The sequence below is a fragment of the Alosa alosa genome, chromosome 13 (genome assembly GCF_017589495.1).
Source record: "Alosa alosa isolate M-15738 ecotype Scorff River chromosome 13, AALO_Geno_1.1, whole genome shotgun sequence".
Taxonomy (NCBI): domain Eukaryota; kingdom Metazoa; phylum Chordata; class Actinopteri; order Clupeiformes; family Clupeidae; genus Alosa; species Alosa alosa.
The window spans coordinates 7,401,766-7,421,765 of record NC_063201.1 but is presented as its reverse complement, the minus strand read 5'-3'; positions in this window follow the sequence as shown (position 1 = coordinate 7,421,765).

The window sequence follows — 20,000 nt, the reverse complement described above, 5'->3', positions numbered from 1 at the left end:
GAGAGAGAGAAAAGGAGAGAGGGAAGGAGAGAGAGAAAAGGTGAGATAGAGGAGAGAGAGAGAGAGAAGGAGAGAGAGAGAAGGTAAGATAGACAAGGAGAGAGAGAGAAAGGAGGGAGAGAGGGAGAGAAAGGAGGGAGGTGGGGTGGGGAGGTTGCTGTGTGGGAGGGGAGGTGGACAGCAGGGAGCAGTGACTGGGCACTGGTCTGGCATATTTGGTCTGGGCAGGAGAGGATCGTGTATGATGGTGGGAGCAGCAGGATGCCCATCTCGAGGGCGGGCGGGTGGGTGTATGTGAGAGTGCTGGCCTGTGTGTGTGTGTGTGTGTGTGTGTGTGTGTGTGTAGGTGTGTGTGTGCGTGTGTGAGTGAATGTGTGTGTGTGTGTGTGTGTGTGTGCGTGTGTGTGCGTGTGTGTGTGTGTGGAATGTGTGTGTGTGTGTGTGTGTGTGTGTGTGAATGCGTGTGTGTGTGTGTGTGTGTGTGTGTCGGCCGGTGCGTTTGGAGCGCTAAGGGAACATCTCTCGCTGTGAGCAATCTGCACTCGTTCTCTCTCCCTGTCTGTCTATCTATCTCTATCTCTGCCTATCACGTCTCTCCTCTCCTCCACCAACCCCCTCCTCCTCTCTCTTCTCCCTCCTCCTCTCCTCCACCAACCCCCTCCTCCTCCCTTTCCTCTCCTCTCTCTCCTCCTCTCCTCTCTCTCCTCCTCTCCTCCTCTCTTCTCCTCCACCAACCCCTCCTCCTCCCCCTTCCTCTCTCTCCTCCTCTCCTCTCCCTCCTCCTCTCTTCTCCTCCACCAACCCCCTCCTCCTCCCCCTTCCTCTCCCTCCTCCTCTCCTCCCTCACCCTCCCCTCCTCTCCTCTCAGTGGTAATTTGTTAAACACGGACCTTCGCTAGCTTCTCCCTCACTCTAACAAACTCTCTCTGCATGAATGGGCCTCTCTCTCTTTCTCCCTTCCTCTCTCTCTCTCCCTCTCTCTTTACTTCTCTCCCTCTCTCTCCCCCTTTCGTCTTTATCTTGGCATCACCTCCACTCTTCCTCCAACTTTAAACCTCTCTGTCTGTCGTCCATGTCTGCAGGGACAGGGAACAGTGCCAGACCAGCGCGAGAGAGAGAGCGAGAGGGAGAGAGAGAAAGAGAGAGAGAGAGAGGGATGACGGGAGATGAGAGATGAAATAAAAAGACAGGAGGAAGTGGATAAACAGACAGGGCGGCAGTAGACCTCAGCGTCTCTCCCCTGCTGTTCCACCAGGCTCCCCAGTGCAGGGCAGCACAGATCACCCCCCCCCCAACACAAACACACACACACACACACACACCACTCTCAACCACAACACAGCAAGACAGAGGGAAGGCGGGACATGAAGTTGTCATAACAGCTTAGGGCTGACCGAGGGCACAGAGGGTGTGTGTGTGTGTGTGTGTGTGTGTGTGTGTGTGTGTGTGTGTGTGTGTGTGTGTGTGGTTGAGAGTGGTTTTGTGAGGGTGGGGAGGGTGGTGGTAACACGTCGTTTCTCATTTACAATATTTAGTACAAGGGCTCAGTGGTTTTGATCTTAGAGTGCAGCACATGTGGGTCTACAGGATGCCTGAACTGTTGTCATGTCCCATGAGTTTCAATGGGCTGATGATGCCATGGTTTGAAGATTGACTCAATAAATGGGTGTTAAACCTCTCTCTTTCTCTTACTCTCTCGCTTTCTTCATCGTTCTCCCTCTCTTTCTCTTTCTTTCTTTTTCTTTCTCTCTCTCTCTCTCTCTCTCTGTCTCGCTATTCCAGAGCAAGGGGATTTATAACCTCTGAAATACAGTTTTGGCACAGTGCAGTATATCACAGACATAAAGCTTATGGATATAAATATAACAGTATGTGGACAAAATATAATCTCTCTCTCTCTTTTTCTCTTTCCCCCTCTGGTGAGTCTCTCTCACTCTCTTTCCTCTTAAAACTTCCACTCTTTCATCTCTGGCCAGTCCTACAGTTTAATTATCACATCCTCTTCAGCAGTTCAGTCCTCCTCCTCCTTTTTCTCATCCTCATCTTACCTCAATCCTTCTTTTCTTTCCCTTTAATATTCCTCTGCTCTCTCTCTCTCTCTCTCTCTGCCCATCCCACCAGCCCTCCCTCTGCTTGTGTACTTCCGTTGTGCATCACTGGGGGTCGTCATGACAACGTCACCCAGACAACCAGCCCTCCTCCTCCCAAAGGTTCCACTCATTTGCATTTGATTTGCATGTTGTCACAGCAACGAGCGGCATTTGACTTTGCTGATAAAGAGGCCGGTTGAAGCCTGGGCAGCAACTTGATTTAACCCACGGAGGCGTGATTTCTAACACCTTCCAGCCAGACAGCAGTGTGCACCGCCGTACCTCCTCCACCTCTGTCCATCTCTCTCTTTCCTCTATCTCTCTCTTTTCCTCTGTCCATTCTTGTGTCTCCTTTCTTCTTCAATAAAATGCCATTTTATTGTTTTCTTTTTTTTCCTTGACTCAGTGGGTCCAATCTGACTCGAATGATTGCCTCCAAATCACTCCGACCTGCCTATTCTCTTTCCTCCCATACAATATATCTTAGCACTTTTTCCAACCTACACTTGCATTTCATTCTCTAGCTTGTCGAGTAGCTCTCAGTCCCCCCCCGCCTCTCTTCTCTTCTCATCCTCCTCTTCTCATCCTCTTTTGACGTGCTCTCTCTCTAGGTTTTGGTGTGAAACAAAGCAGCGTTCAGCGCTGACTCTCCGTTCTCCCCAACCCCTCGCTGAAGCTGCTGCAAAATGACTATCCTCCAGTCTCAAGGGGGGGAAAGTCAATACATGCATCACTTGCATTCCTTTTCCAGGGAGACATACACACGCGCGCACACGCGCGCGCACACACACACACACACACACACGGGCACACACACATACACACATACACACACGTGCACACACACAGAGACACACACGCACAGTTGCACACACACACACACACACACACACACATATATACACACACAAACACAGAGACACACACACACCTCTAGAGACCACCTCAGCTATCAAATATAGCTGGAAAATTTAACTTTTTTTAAGGTAAGCTTCATATCCCTATAATCTGGCTAATGAACAAAGTCATCTAATAATTTATTTATTTGTTTGTTTGTTTTGCATTGCATTTCAATTAAGCACACTTTCAATAAATACGATTAGCATAATTTGTTGTTTTTTGTTCACCTCCCCTTGTGAAACGATTTCACAGCGGAATGCACAGCGAAAAAAAGGTCCTTTCACTCTGGGACTTAGCAAGGGGACCAGCCTGGGTGAAGTGGGGGAATGAGAGCTGTGCTTTGCCCTTACTGTACCACGAGCTTCCGCTTATCGTGTGAGTTTATCCAAGCAGATCCAAGAGCAGTCGGTGGCATGCATGATCTCATTGGCTATGCACCAGTAAAAGGGAAATCTGGCTCCGTTCGCGAGAGACACACAACACAAGTGGCATGCTAAATAGGACAAAACTGGTATCTGCACAGCTTATTCCGGTCATTACTGTGTGCTGTGTGTGTGTGTGGTATGCCACTTTGTGTGTGTGTGTGTGTGTGTGTGTGTGTGTGTGTGTGTGTGTGTGTGTGTGTGAATGTATGTGTGTATGTGTGTGTTTGAGTATGTACTGTTAGTTTGTGTTTGTGTGTGTGTGTGTGTGCTTTATGCATGTACTGTGTGTGTGTGTGGGGGAGGGGGGGTGCACGCAAGTACTGTGTGTGTGTGTGTGTGTGTGTGTGTGTGTGTGTGTGTGTGTGTGTGTGTGTGTGTGTGTGTGTGTGAGGAGTTGTCTGCGTCACCACCACTACTCCATGGCTTCCATTTGACATTTGAAAAGGCAGACCACGCAGGACAGAGGGAGCTTTATGAAGACAGACAAACCGTCTGCCGAGGAGTCCACAGGCACATTAGCGAGGAACTCTCACTCTCGCCGATTTTAAGGAACTCTCACTCTCGCCGAGAAAGGCAGACATACACACTGACTGTGCCCATCAAGGTGGATATAATATAAAGAATTTCTAAAGATTTCTAAGAAACATAGAGGAATATATGAAAGATAAAGAACTCGAAGGCTTCTTGGGAAAACAGAATGAAGCAAAGTGAATTTCAAAGTGAGTGCCTTGAGACGGATGGTCATTATGGAGTACCGAGTACCGAGATCATGGATCGATACACTGCCCACTTGAGCCCCAGTCTGTGGTCTCATGAAATGTCATCCGCAATATTGTGGTCATGTCCAGCTATAACCTCCGACGAAAGCAAACATGACAAGAGACAAACAGACTCATGCGATTACCACCAGGCTGTAGAGACCTGTGATCGCCATAGATACTGTAGATGTTCAACTACAGAAGAAGTCAAAAGAATAAGAGATGATTCACACACCAGATAGCTCCCATTCACAAGTTTTTATTTTTTTATTTTGTATGAGCCGTGCGGCTCTTCTAGTCTGAGGAAGTCTGGTGTGCAGATCATCTCGTATTCGTTTGGATACTCAACTCAATTAGTTTTGAATTTCCCCTTGGGGATCAATAAAGTATCTATCTATCTATCATCTATCTATCTACTCTTGCACTGGATCCCCCACCCCTCCAATGTTGGCCGTGGACGGGTGGGGATGTGCGTGGACCTTCCACCGATTCAACTAAACTACAGAATAGTACCTTAAGGGAAATCAACAACACAAACAAAGGGATGGAAAGAAGAGAAAGAAAGAACGACAGAAAGAAAGAGAGAAGAAACAATCCGATAAAGTCTAAAAGGTATCGAAGGGAAGGTCCAGTTGATATTTAAAGAGAGAGATTTTGACAGAGGGAGAGAGAGGGAGGGAGGGAGATAGGGAGAGAGAGAGAGGGAGGGAGGGAGGTAGGGAGAGAGAGAGAGAGGGAGGGAGAGAAAGAGACATGTTGTGGAGATGAATACTGAAAGAGAAAGAGTGCTTGTTTGAAACTTGGAGGCAAAAGCAGAGAGGCAGTGAGATTAATAGAGTGATTGATTGCCGGTGAGAAATTCCCCTGAGGAGGAATATTTTTCATCGCCTCTCACCCTCACCCCTTGCCTCATACAATTTCATACCTTCTTTCGTCCCCCACCTATCATTCAATCTTTCCATCATTCTCCTGCCCTCCTAAATCTATCCCTTTTTCCCCCTACACACCATCCCACCTGATGCACCAGACCCCCTTATCTCCCTTCCCCTGTTTATCACCCCTCTCTCTTTCTCTCCCTCCTACCTCTCTTTTCTCCCTATCCCCCTCTTCCCCCCTCTCTCTCTTCCTTTCTCTTCTCTCCCTCCTCCCTCGCTTCCCCTCTCCTCTCTCCCTCCTCCTCCCTCTCCCCCTCTGTTCCCCTCTCTCTCTCTCTTCCTTTCTCTTCTCTCCCTCCTCCCGCTCTTCTCTCCCTCTCTCCCTCTGTTCCCCCTCTCTCTCTCCTTTCTCTATCCTCCTGTCTCTATCTCCCTCTGTTTTGCCTGCCTGGTATGAAGTAAACACAGCAGAGTGAGCTGCGCCCTGTGCTGGGTGACACTAGCGCTAGCGGAGACTGACGCCCACGCGGGGAGACAGTTAGCTCAGACGGTGACAGGCGGCGTGACAGGCCCTCTCCATCACCATCACAGCCGACGTGTGGAGCCGGCAGCGTCCCCGACTACTCACTCCGCACCCCCAAACTCCCGATGCCTGATGGCCCACTCTCCTCATTAAGGCACCACAGACGACGCTTTATTTAAATCGAAGATGAAGGGACCATTTGTTTAAAAGGGTGACGCTCAGAAAACTTACTGAAGTATTGAACTTGAAGCACTATCAAGTAGCGCCCTTGTGGTGTTGTTCTGTTGGAACATAAGACCCATGCTGAGGAGTTCTAGCGCGCGTGAATGAAGAAGGGTATTGAATGTTTTTTGTTTCAGTTCTAGAATCTTATTTCATGCTCAGAGATGCGGAGTGATGGAATATGCAGCGACAGCTCCTTTTCTCCAAAACATCTTTCATGGCGTCAGAAGTTTGTTTCCCCACCGGTCTGTCTCTCTACATTCTCCTTGGCCTTTTCCCACAGTTCTTCTCCTTCTTCTCCTTAACATCTCTATCCCTCTCTCCTCTCTCTCTTTCTTCCCTATCCCATCTTCTCTCTCACTCTCTCTCTCTCTCCTTATCACTCTCTCTCCTTGCCTGTAGGCCATCTTCCTTGCTGTCAGTCTGCCTTTCATACTTTCCATCACCCCACCCTTTCCCCCCAAATCTCTCTCTTATCTTTTCCTTCCTCTCCCTCTCTTTCCCCCCTTCTTGTTCCCCCTCTCCCTTCCCATCCCTCGCTCCCCCAGGACACAATTACAGTTTCCCCCTGGACGCAAACTAATTAGCTTAAAAAACTCCCACAGATGCATAAATAAGTGTGTGAGGGAGGGGAGTGAAAGAGAAATGCTAATCTATGACGCAGCACACAGACAGGCGGACGGAGCTCCTTCTCTTTCTCTCTCACTCTTTCTCTCTATCCTTTTCTCTCCTCTCCCTCTCCCACTCACTCTATCCACTGCAGCACTGAAGTGTTGGATTCTTTCCCTTTTGGACTGGAGTCCCTCTGTGTGTCTGTGTGTGTGTGTGTCTATGTGTGTGTGTGTGTGTGTGTGTGTGTGTGTGTGTGTGTGTCTAGTTACTTGTGTGTGCGAGCATTCGTGTTTGTGGGACTCTCTGTTTTGATGCACAGCGGGAGTCTAGGGGTGACTCTAAATTGCCTCACCTGTGCGGAGCGCTCCTCCACCCGACTGAGAGAGCCGCCCCTCGAGGCAGGAAAACGTCCGGCTTAAATAGCTGCGTCTCCCAAACAACCGCGGCGCAGGAGGAAATGCGCAACATCACGCACCACCAACAGGTCTGAGTACAGTACAAAACACACATTAATAAATGCACCGCGGCGGGAGTTAAATGAGGCTAACGGGTATGGAGTGAAGTGCGCTTTAATAGGTGCTAAGCTGAAACAGACTGCAACGGTGATTTTATGAGGGAAAAGCATGATGTTATTTACTACCGGCCAGTGGATAAAGATGAAAAATAGAGAGAGGGGAACAGAGAGAAAGCAAGAGAGAGAGAGAGAGAGAGAGAGAGAGAGAGAGAGAGGGATGAGGAAAGAGAGGGGAGCTCAGTAGCTGGAAGCTGTGTTGGCTACTGCTGCTGCTGTCGCTGGTGGCTTGCTGTAATAGTCAAAATTGATTGGAATTGTGGGTATGGGGGTGAGCAGGCGAGGGAGGGAGAATGGAAGGGTAGAGGTAGTGCAGGAAGAGAGAAAGAGAAAGAGGGGGATGGAGGGGGGAAGAGAGGATAGAAGTGCAGCTGAAGAGGCTTGTGCAGTCCAAGGTTGTCATTTTCCCTCATATCATCGGCACATCATTAGGAGCCTGGGCAGATAGATATGCACCTTCTCTACCCTCTGTTTCTGCTGCCCTTTAGCTCTCTCGCTCTATCCATCCGTTTCTCAATCTCTCCATCTCTCTCTCTCTCACCTCTCTCTCTCTCTCCCTCCATCTCTCTCTCTCTCCCTCCATCTCTCTCTCTGCCTCTATTTTACTACCAATCTCGCCATTACCCTTTTGGCGTTGCCGTCTGATGCAGCAGTCCACATCGCTGAAATGACCATTCTAATTAGTGTCCACCATTAATAGACCATTAATGTCTTAATCAATAGGAGTGCCTCTATTACTGGAAATGGTATTGGTACATAGAATGGTACATACATACAGGTGACACACACACACACACACACACACACACACACACACACACACATTCACATTAACACAAAAAAACACAAAACATTATCCTCTTCACCCCCCACAAGCCCCCCACCCCCAATCCCATTCCAACCTTCACTGCCCTCCCACCCCCCCACCCTTCATCTCCATGGAGACTGGTGCTTGGCAACAGCTGGAAGAGGGAGAGAGAGGGAGAGATGGACTGGCAGCGCTGAGCGGCGCAGGCGATGATGTCACAGCCTGGATAGGGGCCGTCCGTGGAGATGCGGTCACGGGTCCCTTTACGGGAGTCGCCGGTCGCCGGGAGCGCCGTGCATCGCAGGGAACCATTGCCAGGGCACTACCACTACTCAGTCCCCAATTGCCACGGCACCCAGCTCATCATCTCTCTCCATTACCGGTCAGCACGGCTACTGCCCCCAGTGACTCCGCACACTCTCCTCGCCTCGCCTCATATCCTCTCCTCTCACCCCATTTTCTCCTCTCCTCTCCTCTCATCCCATTCTTCTCCTCCGTCCTCCATCCTCATCTTTTCCACATCTCTTCCTCACCCCATGGCTACACCTCTCCACGCCCCTGTCTCTACCATCCCCCTCTTCTCTCTCCTCCTCTCCTCCTTCTCTCTCCTCCTCTCCTCCTTCTCTCTCCCCTGTCTCCCATCATGCTTGAGTAATGCTGACAGACAGTCACCACCCTACACCACTGATCAGAATGCACAATGATTGCACACAATCAAACACACACACACACACACACACACACGTGCACACCTAAACACACACACACACACACACACACACACACACACACACACACACACACACACGCAGAGATGCATGTGCACACGTCGGCATTCACACATCACTCAGACATACACACACATAAACACTCACATGTCATGTGCTAAGGGCATGCAGTTGTGTGCATTCATACGTTCAGCCGCATAGTGTCTGTGTGCGTGCTGTGTCTAGGTCGGCAGATGTTAGCAAACAATAACACACACACACACACACACACACACACACACACACACTCCCTCTCTTTCTCTCTCTCTTTCTTTCTCTCGCTCTCTCCCTGAAAGCCCCAGTCCAGGGGTGCAGGTGTGCATGCAGAAGAGGCGGTCACCTCTGGTGTTGAGCACGGGTCCGGACCTTTACACCAGGAAGACAAGCAGGCTGAGACAAGCTGGAGAGAAGACCGAAATAACTGCACACACTCACACACATGCACACAACGTACACACACACACACACACACACACACACACACACACACACACACACAGACACACACACACACACAAATACACACATGCACGCACACACACAGGTTTACACATGCAATACACATTCACACACACACAAACTCACAGTGACAAAGCTCTTATGCACATACTGCATTAGGGCAACAAATACAACAAATCACTTAAACATACAAGGCCAACATTTAAATAACAGGATACTCTCTCTCTCTCTTACACACACACACACACACACACACACAAATGTGTGCAAATACACACATGCATGCAAACACACAGGTGTACACATACATACACATACACATACACATAAACACACACAAACTCACAGTGACAAAGCTCTTATGCACAAACTACATTAGAGCGACAAATACAATAAATCACTTACACATACAGTATGAGGCCAACACTTAAATAACAGGCCTCTCTCTCTCTCTCTCTCTCTTTCAAACAAACACACACACACACACACACACACCACCATTAAATGAAACTGTGGAGATGTGTCCACCTGCTCACATACTGAGTCAGAGGATCCTGACAAAGCACTGATGCATCTGCCAGTGCGCATTCACACACACTCACACACACACACACACACACACACACAGTCATGCACTGAAGCCTGCATTCAAACAAAGCCACATCTGCTGCTCTTCATGGACAAAAACACAATCAGCACACACACAGGCAGCATTAAACACACACACACACACACACACACACACACACACACACACACTGTTCCACAGTATTGCACAGAGTGACCTCATCTTAGAATGATGCAAAAGCTGTGTTTGTGTGTTGGAGGGCGCGCGCATGTGTGTGGGTGTGTGTGTGTGTGTGTGTGTGGTTTAGGTTTGAAGAGTCGTAATTACAGGAAGGCACAGTGACTTGAGAGCACAATTTGCAGCAGGCTGCCTGTGATGCGGAAGAGCAGCGTTTTAAATGGCCTGTAAATGAAGCAATTTGCTAGCGAGGGAATAATGTCTCCTGACTACACGCTGTGATGCCGTACATGCAATCCCACACACACACACACACGCACAAACTGAACACTGAAACACAATTAGGCATCCGCACACACAAACACACACACACACACACACACACACACACACACACACACACTGAACACTGAAACACACAATTAGGCATCCGCACACACAAACACATACACACACACGCACAATCCCTATGAACACCATTACATGCTCTTGCAATCAGGCACACACACACACACACACACACAAACACACACACAACCTTTAAAAACACAATTAAACGTCCCTAACACACACACACACACACTGTGGATAATTTGAGGCTTCATTGCTTGACTGGGCAAATTTACCCTACATTTCTGTATTAGTTCCCTTAAGCATGCTAGGGTGTTCTGGGGTACAATCTAAATGCCCTTGTCCAAGGCAAATGTCACCATGTGTGCACTTTGGCAGGAGTTTGCAAGTGTGTGTGTGTGTGTGTGTGTGTGCGTGTGTGTATGCATCTGTGTGTCTGTGCCTAAGTGTGTGGTGTGTGTATGTATGTGTTTGCCAAATTGTGTATGTACTCATGGCTTGATGAGCGCTTTCATGTTTGTTTCTGTGTGTGAGTGTATGTGTGTGTGTGTGTGTATGTGTGTGTGTGTGTGTGTGTCTGTGAGTGTGAGTGTGAGTGTGTGTGTGTGTGTGTGTGTGTGTGTGTGTGTGTGTGTGTGTGCACGCACGCATGTGTGTGTGTATACGTCTCCACCTTGCATGGAATACATTCTCTGACCTTCTCCTACACACACTAAAACACAGAGCGTGTGTGTAAAAGCTGATGAGGTGCGGCACAGTAAATAAATTTTTATGTTGCAGACACATGGACTCGGAGGACAGCGGGAGCGCTCGGGACGACGCGCTACACGAGCGAGGAGCGGAGAGGAGCGGAGCGGCCATGCCCAAGCGTGGGGAAGGTCGTCCTTCCAGACAGGCGGCGGAGATTTAAACACTTACCCACAATGCCTTGCAGCGCGGAGGGGGTTGGGGGTATGAGTAATGGGCGTTATCTAACTGACGTGACTGGTTCATAAGACATTACACTGTATTACATTACTCCCCCGCCATCCCCATCAGGTAATGAGAACATTCAATGTGCATGTGTGTGTGTGTGTGTATGCATGCATGCTTGTGGATATGAATGATTATGAGTGTGTGTGTATGTGTGTGTGTGTGTGTGTGTGTGTGTGTGTGTGTGTGCATGTGTGTGTGTGTGCATGTGTGTGCCTGCTTGTGAATATGAATGATTATGTGTGTGTGTGTGTGTGTGTGTGTGTGTGTGTGTGTGTGTGTGTGTGTGGAATGAAGCTGACAGATAGACACACACACACACACACACACACATATATATATATAAAGACACTTATCGAGGGGATGGTTGTGTGTGTGTGTGTGTGTGTCTGTGTGTGTGTGTGTGTGTCTATCTGTCAGCTTCATTCCACACACACACACACACACACACACACAACCATCCCCTCGATAAGTGTCTTTATATATATATGTGTGTGTGTGTGTGTGTTGTGTGTGTGTGTGTGTGTGTGTGTGTGTGTGTGTGTGTGTGTGTGTGTGTGTGTGTGTGTGAGAGAGAGTAGCTGAGCTGGCTCCAGTGGCCCGTGCTGCTGCTGATTTACAGTGTGCCAGCAGGCTGAGCTAGATTAAATGTGCAGTTTGACTTCTGCACCCCCCTCCTTCATCTCCTCCCCCCCCCTCTCTCTCTCTCTCTCTCTCTCTCTCTCTCTCTCTCTCTCTCTCTCTCTACCCAACTCATCCTCCATACCTCGCCCCTCTCTCTCTCTCTCTCTCTCTCTCTCTCTCTCTCTCTCTCCCCAAGTCATCCCCCATACCTTGCTCCTCTCTCTCTCTCTCTCTCCAACTCCCACTCAGTCCTTTTCTTCCTAACCCATCCTCCATGCTTCTCTCACTCCCTCTCTATCTCTCTTTCTTCCTCTCTCTCTATCATTCACTCTTCCTAAACCATTCTCCACACCTTTCACTTTCTCGACTTTCTCTCTCTCTCTCTCTCTCTCTCTCTCTCTCTCTCTCTCTCTCTCTCTCTCTCTCTCTCTCTCTCTCCCTCTCTCTCTAACTCATCTGCTACATCACTCTCTTTCTTGCCTCCTCCTCCTCTTCTTCTTCTGTCTTCACTCTGCTGCATTTTCTTTGCCTCATTTCAGAGCTCTTCTCTTCCTCCCCCCCCTCTCTCTCTTTCTCTTTCTCTCTCTCTCTCCATCAGTGCTGCTTGTGGCATGCAAATAGACAGTCACAAATTAAAGAAGGAATCTTTTCTCTCTCATGTCTGTCATTCTTAAAGCGACCCTCCACCTCTAACTCCGGCAATAGATGGGCTCAAATCACAAGGCCATTCCCGTAATGAAAAAATAAAACATTCTGCTTGCTGGTATAGGGAGGGCATATACACGTATGTAGATATATGCATGAACATATACACACGCAGACACACACACACACACACACACACACACACACAGTCACACAGTCACGCATGCACAACCATAACGTTACACTGAGAATGAATGCTTAAGGGTGGCACACAGTGTGAAAACAGTAAACAGCAAACAGAACACTCACTCAAAATCATAAACTCATCAGAAGAGTCCAAATGAATGTGCTGAACACCCACACACACACGCCTGAGAACACACAGGAACACTGTGGTGAACGCCACGCACACACACACACACACACACACACACACACGCCTGTGCAGGAACACTGTGGTGAACACACACACACACATCAACACATAACACATGCGGGAAAACTGTGGTGAATGAGTGTTTTTGCAGTGGATGTGCCAGAGAGAGAGAGAGGACCGGAATGACAATGGGAACATCATTTGCATTCATTCATTAGTCTGTTTATGTGCATTTCACTATTTTACTTAGGAACTGTTTTTTTAGTGTGTGTGTGTGCGTCTGTGTGTGTGTGTGTGTGTGTGTGTGTGTGTGTGTGTGTGTGTCTATCTGTCAGCTCCATTAGCCAGTTGGCACGTCCCTGTCACTCTCTGTCCCAGATCTCTCCAATTCTCATTCAAATCAGTCTGTGTGTCATTCCACTGATACACACACACACACACACACACACACACACACACACACACACACAAACACACACACGTGACCGCGGGCAGGACACTGGGCTCAGTGTGTGGACGAGAGACGGCAACAATTAAAAAAACGAAACAAACAAAAAACAAAACCCCTCCCCTGTCAATCATCAAGCCTGGTCTGTCCGTCCAATTTCTCTGACCCTATTCTGTCTACAAAGAAGTGTGTGTGTGTGTGTGTGTGTGTGTGTGTGTGTGTGTGTGTGTGTGTGTGTGTGTGTGTGTGTGTGTGTGTGTGTGTGTGTGTTTGTCTGTGGGGGGTCACCGTGGTTCATCTCACGACCCACAATCCCCCGCTCGTTCTCTCACGGGCCGATTAGCGCGGGGTGAGCGGACGTCAGGCTGGCCGGCGCTTGGCTGATGTTTATTCCTGTCTCGACCACAGATGTGTGCTGGCCGCCAGCTCTGCCAGTGGTCATAGACAGACAGACACACACACACACACACACACACACACACGCTGACCTTGTCTCTCAGCTGCTCTGGCGGCCCCCATGTGTGTTTAAATGGAAATGTGAACACACATAGATACACACACACACACACACACACACATACAAAGATACATAAAAAACATACTCGCACACACACTTCTGCACATACAAACACAACTCAGCTGCTCCGCCGGCTCCCGTTTGTGTTTAAATGGAAATGTGAATCATCACAACTCACAGACACACACACACACACACACACACACACACACACACACACACACACATGCACACACACACACACACACACACACACACACACACAGAGAGATACAAACACACACACAAAATCTATTCATCCTATTTTCTCCTTTCAGGAAGAGTAATGTTACCAAAATCTCTAATTTCAAACACCTTTCCACCTTCTGCATTAATCCCCTCTGCACATACACACACACACACACACAGACACACACACACACACACACACACACGTGCGCTCACACACCAACAGCAACAGCTAGCTCTCTGATTTCATTTGTCTGTGCTGCCTCACTGCTGCTGGCTTTGTGGGCGCCGTAGTGACAACACTGACCAGGGGGAGCAGGACGCGCTGGGCACATTAATCATCACAACACACACACACACACACACACACACACACACACACAGATAACACACACACACACACACACACACACACAGATAAACACACACACACACACAGATAAAAACACACAGATAAAAACACACAGATACAAACTCAAGCACACAGATACACATCCACTGCCACATACACACAAACACACATTCATACACACACACACACACACAAACACACACACACATACACACACATAGAGAGACCCTGGCCAATCACAATTGCCAACTATTGCTGAAGAGAGAGGGTGAAAGGTGGAGGGTGGAGGAAAGAAGAGAGAGAGGGAGAGAGAGGGAGTAAGGAAAAAGAGAGAAAACAGAATGACAGAGAGGATGAGAAAGGACGAAATGAGCGAGGGAACAGAGAAGAAAAGAGAAAGGGTTAAGGATTCAGACAGTAAGGAAAACAACCCCCTGCCTTCAGCAATGAGGGGGGTGGAATCCGAATGAGGGAGAGAGAGAGAGAAAGAGAGAGGGAGGGAGGGAAAAAGAGATGGAGTGAGAGAAGGGAAGGATTAGAATGAGAAAAAAACAGAAACAAGTGACTAAGATAAGAGAGACAAAGAGGTGATGGTGAAAGGAGGTGCAGAGAAAAGAGGGAGGGAGGGAGAGAGGGGGGGAGAGAGAAAGAGAGAGCAAAAGAGGGAGGGAATTAGAGAGGGAGAGAGAGAGAGAGAGGGAAAGTAAACACAAGGCCTACGAAGAAAACAGGGTGGGAGGACAAACAGTGAGAGAAGAAGGGATTCAGATAGAGGAGAGGAGAGGCTGATAGAGAGAGGAGAGGAGAGACTGATAGAGAGAAGAGAGGAAAGGCTGATAGAGAGAGGAGAGGAGGAGAGAAGAGGAGAGGAGAGGCTGATAGAGAGAGGAGAGATGAGCCAGTCTGTAGAGTGCAATCACAAAGCATGATCCACCAACACAGCGTGTGTGTGTGTGTCTGTGTGTGTGTGTGTGTGTGTGTGTGTGTGTGTGTGTGTGTGTGTGTGTGTGTGTGTGTGTGTGTGTGTTTTCCAAAATGCTAACAGAAATGCACCCAAATGTACAAAAACACTAACATACTCCAACATAACACTAACATACTCTAACATTACACTAATGTATTCCAAAAGTAGCAGCATTACGGACCGAACAGCGACACTCGCACCCACATAAACACAAACACACATTCTCCCTTATACTTTTGTGTACGTGTGTGTGCGTGTGTGTGTGTGTGAGAGAGAGAGAGAGTGTTTGTGTGTGTGCACATACTGTAATACACATGTGTTTGCACACTGACCATCTGTCAGTAGGCACAGTAGGCAACACTCAAAACAGCTCGGGCAGGGTAGCACATTGAGTGATGGAGGGGCGTATGTGGAGCAAGGGAGTGAGGGAGAGAGGAGAGAGGGAGAGAGGGAGCGATGGATCAAAGGAGAGGAGGCAGATCGAGTAGATCCTCGGCATCGCGGAGCCTGATTAAGAGATAGAGGCAGGCTGCGCCAGTGTGGCATTGATTAATTAAAGATCCTTATCGATAGCCATACGGAAGAACAGAGAGGGCCTGACAATGATGGTGTGATGCAGAAAGATGGAGAGAGAGAGAGAGAGAGAGAGAGAGAGATGAGGTCTCTGGATGTCTGTTTTTGTATTGAGCGCAGCAAGGGGGAGAGTTGCCTACAGCCAACTTACAGTCTCAAATCAACAGAGGACTAAAAGGGCCACACACATACCACACACCACACACACACACACACACACACACACACACACACACACACACATACATACATAGTGGTGTGTAATCACTTACAAGGCCCCCCCCCCCCACACACCCACACACACCTACACACACACACAGTGGTGTGTAACCACTTACAAACCCTACCCCCCCACACGCTATGGCTTGTACAGAGCAGAGAGTGCATGAGCACTCTTCAGCACTTGAGGATCTGCAATTTCACACACACTTTAGTACTTCAGTATTGTCATCGTCTGCAGTGCGCTCCCGATGTTTTTTTTTCACTGGCTGGAAACAAGGTGTCCCCTCACAAATCCAGCCTTCACCCTGAGCATATTCATTGTGCCTTTTCCGGACCACGCACTTCAAGAAGATGGAGGAGGATGCAGTAAAGAGTAGGATTTCACAGTTAATTTTAGACGAGAAATGCTCTAATATAGTCAGCCATAGCCTACTACAGTCTAATACATGTACACAACTTCACAAATTGATGTCAATTTGTTGCATAAGATAGATGCAAGTAAAGATGACTAACTTTATGTTTAAATCACTTAGGCTGACTCATAGTGAGCTTAGGGTTTATCTAACAAGTCTCTGTAGCTTAATAAAACAGGAACACTAGTCCACTTTTGGTCTTGGGCTTATGGGCTTCTACTGGTAGTCATAAAGTTAAACTGTTGCTGGTATCATTCATACTGCGCACACACACACACACACACACACACACACACACACACACACACACTCTCTCACCCTCTGCTACCTTATGGTGTGGCCAGGTGTCACCTTAATTTCCTCCATTTGATGCTCTTCCCTCTCTGTTCAGAGTCGCTCACGCACGGTGTGACCTCTGCCTCCGTCGTGAGCACTTCAGAACTCCATTTTAAGGGCAAGGAGAGGAGTACTCGAGTTGTACAATTATGTTGTTTTGCAGCCCCTAACACACACACACACACACACACACACACATACGACCCAACCGCCCCCCCCCCTCCCCACACCTCCTACACACACACAGCCACTTCCTACACACACACAGCACACTTCCAAATGCACATATGTCTAAACGTGCACAAATGTACACTTTCAAACGTCTATGCAAAAGTGCACAGACACACACACACATACTGTACACGCACACTTTCAACCTGAAAAGGTCCATCCATTCTGCATCTGCAGAGGCGCTCTGTCACACTAGTGCGGGTGAGGAGAGTGCAAATCATGTGTGACAGCTTATTCTAACTGGCCTAATGAGCACACAGACGCACCTGAGCCTCCAGCTACTCCAGCACACACACACACACAGCGCCACGCCGACAATGACACCCTCAGCCTCCGGAGACTCAACGCTGACGCACCGCTGTCACACACACACACACACACTATCACAGCACTGCACACACACACACACACACACACTATCACAGCACTGCACGCACACACACACTATCACAGCACACACACACACACACACACTATCACAGCACAGCTCACACTTCCTGTCCGTGTAGCCTCCGTTGCCTTAAGGCTCATTTGGCAGGTCCGTTGATACATTTCGACATTTCATCTGTCTCATGCACATTCTCTAAAGAAAGTGCAAAGATACAGATGAACTGGACCGACAGTTGGATCAATGCTCGTATGAAAAGGGTGCAGAAATCAGGCTTCATACTCAAACATGCAAACACAACAGTGTGTGTTTGTGTTGCCAGGTCTAAAACATCACAGCCATTCATTATTTCACATTCTCTACAGGCTCTCGTGATTTGACGTGCTCTTCATGAGAAAGACCAGCACACCACTGAGGGGTTAACAAGCTCCTGAAATGCCCTGTAGGCATGGAGACCTCCTGGAGCTCTCCACAACCACAGCACAAGTGAGTCAGTGGAGGCTGGAGGTGGAGGAGTCCTATTAGATGTCTGAGGAGGCGAGTGTGTGTGTGTGTGTGGGTGGTGTGTGTGTGTGTCTGTGTGAGGGCGAAGGATGAGGGGTTTAAATGTGAAGACGAGAGAGAGAGAAAGGCTAGCAGGACATTCTGCAAGTTGGAGACCGGTGCTGCCTCTGCCCTCCAGTGCACTGTGTGTGTGTGTGTGTGTGTGTGTGTGTGTGTGTGTGTGTGTGTGTGTGTGAGAGCAGCAAGTTGGAGGCCGGTGCTCCTCCTTAATAATTCTGTGCAGCTCCTCTCTTCAGCTACTCAATTCAGCTGTCTGACGATAATGGCCATCGCTTAATGCCTGAAACCCATGTGGCAGAGATGACCAGTAGTGTGTGTGTGTGAGTGTGTGTGTGTGTGTGGGGGGGGGGGGTACAGCATGTCTTTGCATTGCCCATTACACACAAGGGGCTCAAAAGTCTAACTCTCTCTCCCAGCCTCTCCCCACATCTCCCAAGCTCTGGATTGTCCAGCAACACACACACACACACACACACACACACACACACACACATACACACACACACACACACACACACACACACACACACACACACACACATACACACACACACACATACACACACACACACATACACACACACACACACACACACACACACACACACAAACGCGGCATTTGCTGCAGGTCTGGGCAGGTGCCGGGGATTTTCACAAAAGTCCTTCAACTGGAAATATTGCTTAAAAGGAAACAGCATGGTAGAGCTGGTGGTGATTGTGTGTGTGTGTGTGTGTGAGAGAGAGAAAGAGAGAAAGCGCGAGAGAGAGAGGGAGAGAGGTGCAGGGGAGAGTGAGACAGAGGTTACAACACGTCCAAGTGCCTACCTGTCCAAACCAAGGAGCAGCCAAAAACAAAACAACACTGGGACATTGTGTGTGTGTGTGTGTGTGTGTGTGTGTGTGTGTGTGTGTGTGTGTGTGTGTGTGTGTGTGTGTATGTGCTTGTGTATGTGTGTGTGTGTGTATGTGTGTGTGTGCTTGTGTATGTGTGTGTTTGTGTGTGTGTGCGTGCGTGTGTGTGTGTGTATGTGTGTACTGAATTAGACTCCAAAGCTGAGCTCGGCCTGCTCAGGCAGATGGGCCAAAAATCATTAGGATGGCTTGGCCCACTCACTCAGAGCTAATCACCTCACCTGCTACCTGATCACACTCCCCCCATCTCCTCCCCTCCCTAGTACACACACACACACACACACACACACACACACACAAACACACACACACACACACACACACACACACCTCACAAACACACACACACACACACTCACACACACAAACACACACACACTCACACACACACACACAAACACACACACACACTCTCACACACACACACACACACACACACACACACACACACACACACACACACATACACACTCACAAACACACACACACACACACACACACACACACTCACATCCACACACACACACACACCTCCCCAGTCTGCTCAGAGCCAGGCAGGCAGGTCATGTTACTACATAGTGCACTACAACCCAACCACTGCCCCAGACCTCGTCCAGCAGGGCTGCCCGTGCCACACTGACCCTTCATTACGGCTCCAACCACCACATCTGGTCCTGGACTCACACTCGCAGCGCAACCGGTGGCGTCAAAAGCCTATCGACAACCACAGGTGAGTTGACCCGGAAGTACATCGTACTGATAGGAGAGCACATCTGCACTGGGATGTAATGTAGGGGGTGTCATATAAAATGCTGAACAAAGGATAAAAGCACCTGCTAAATGAAAACATGGAAATGTATTCTAAACTAGTTACTGAATGCCTGGACTCATGCGTGAGTAGGACGCTTAAAAAGCTTTAAATGCCTGGCCATCAAGGTTTGTGATCTGAATGAATTATATTGTGCACTTAGTATCCTTCAAGCATACATTTTGAACAGCCTGCTGGCTGAGAGTGGAATTTAGTTAAAGTGCGTGCCTATTATTCCACATGTTTTCAATGAAATTGGCCTGCTTGAGCATATTTCCCCTCAAGTAGACTTTCTGGAGTTTGCAAAAAAGATGAAGACTT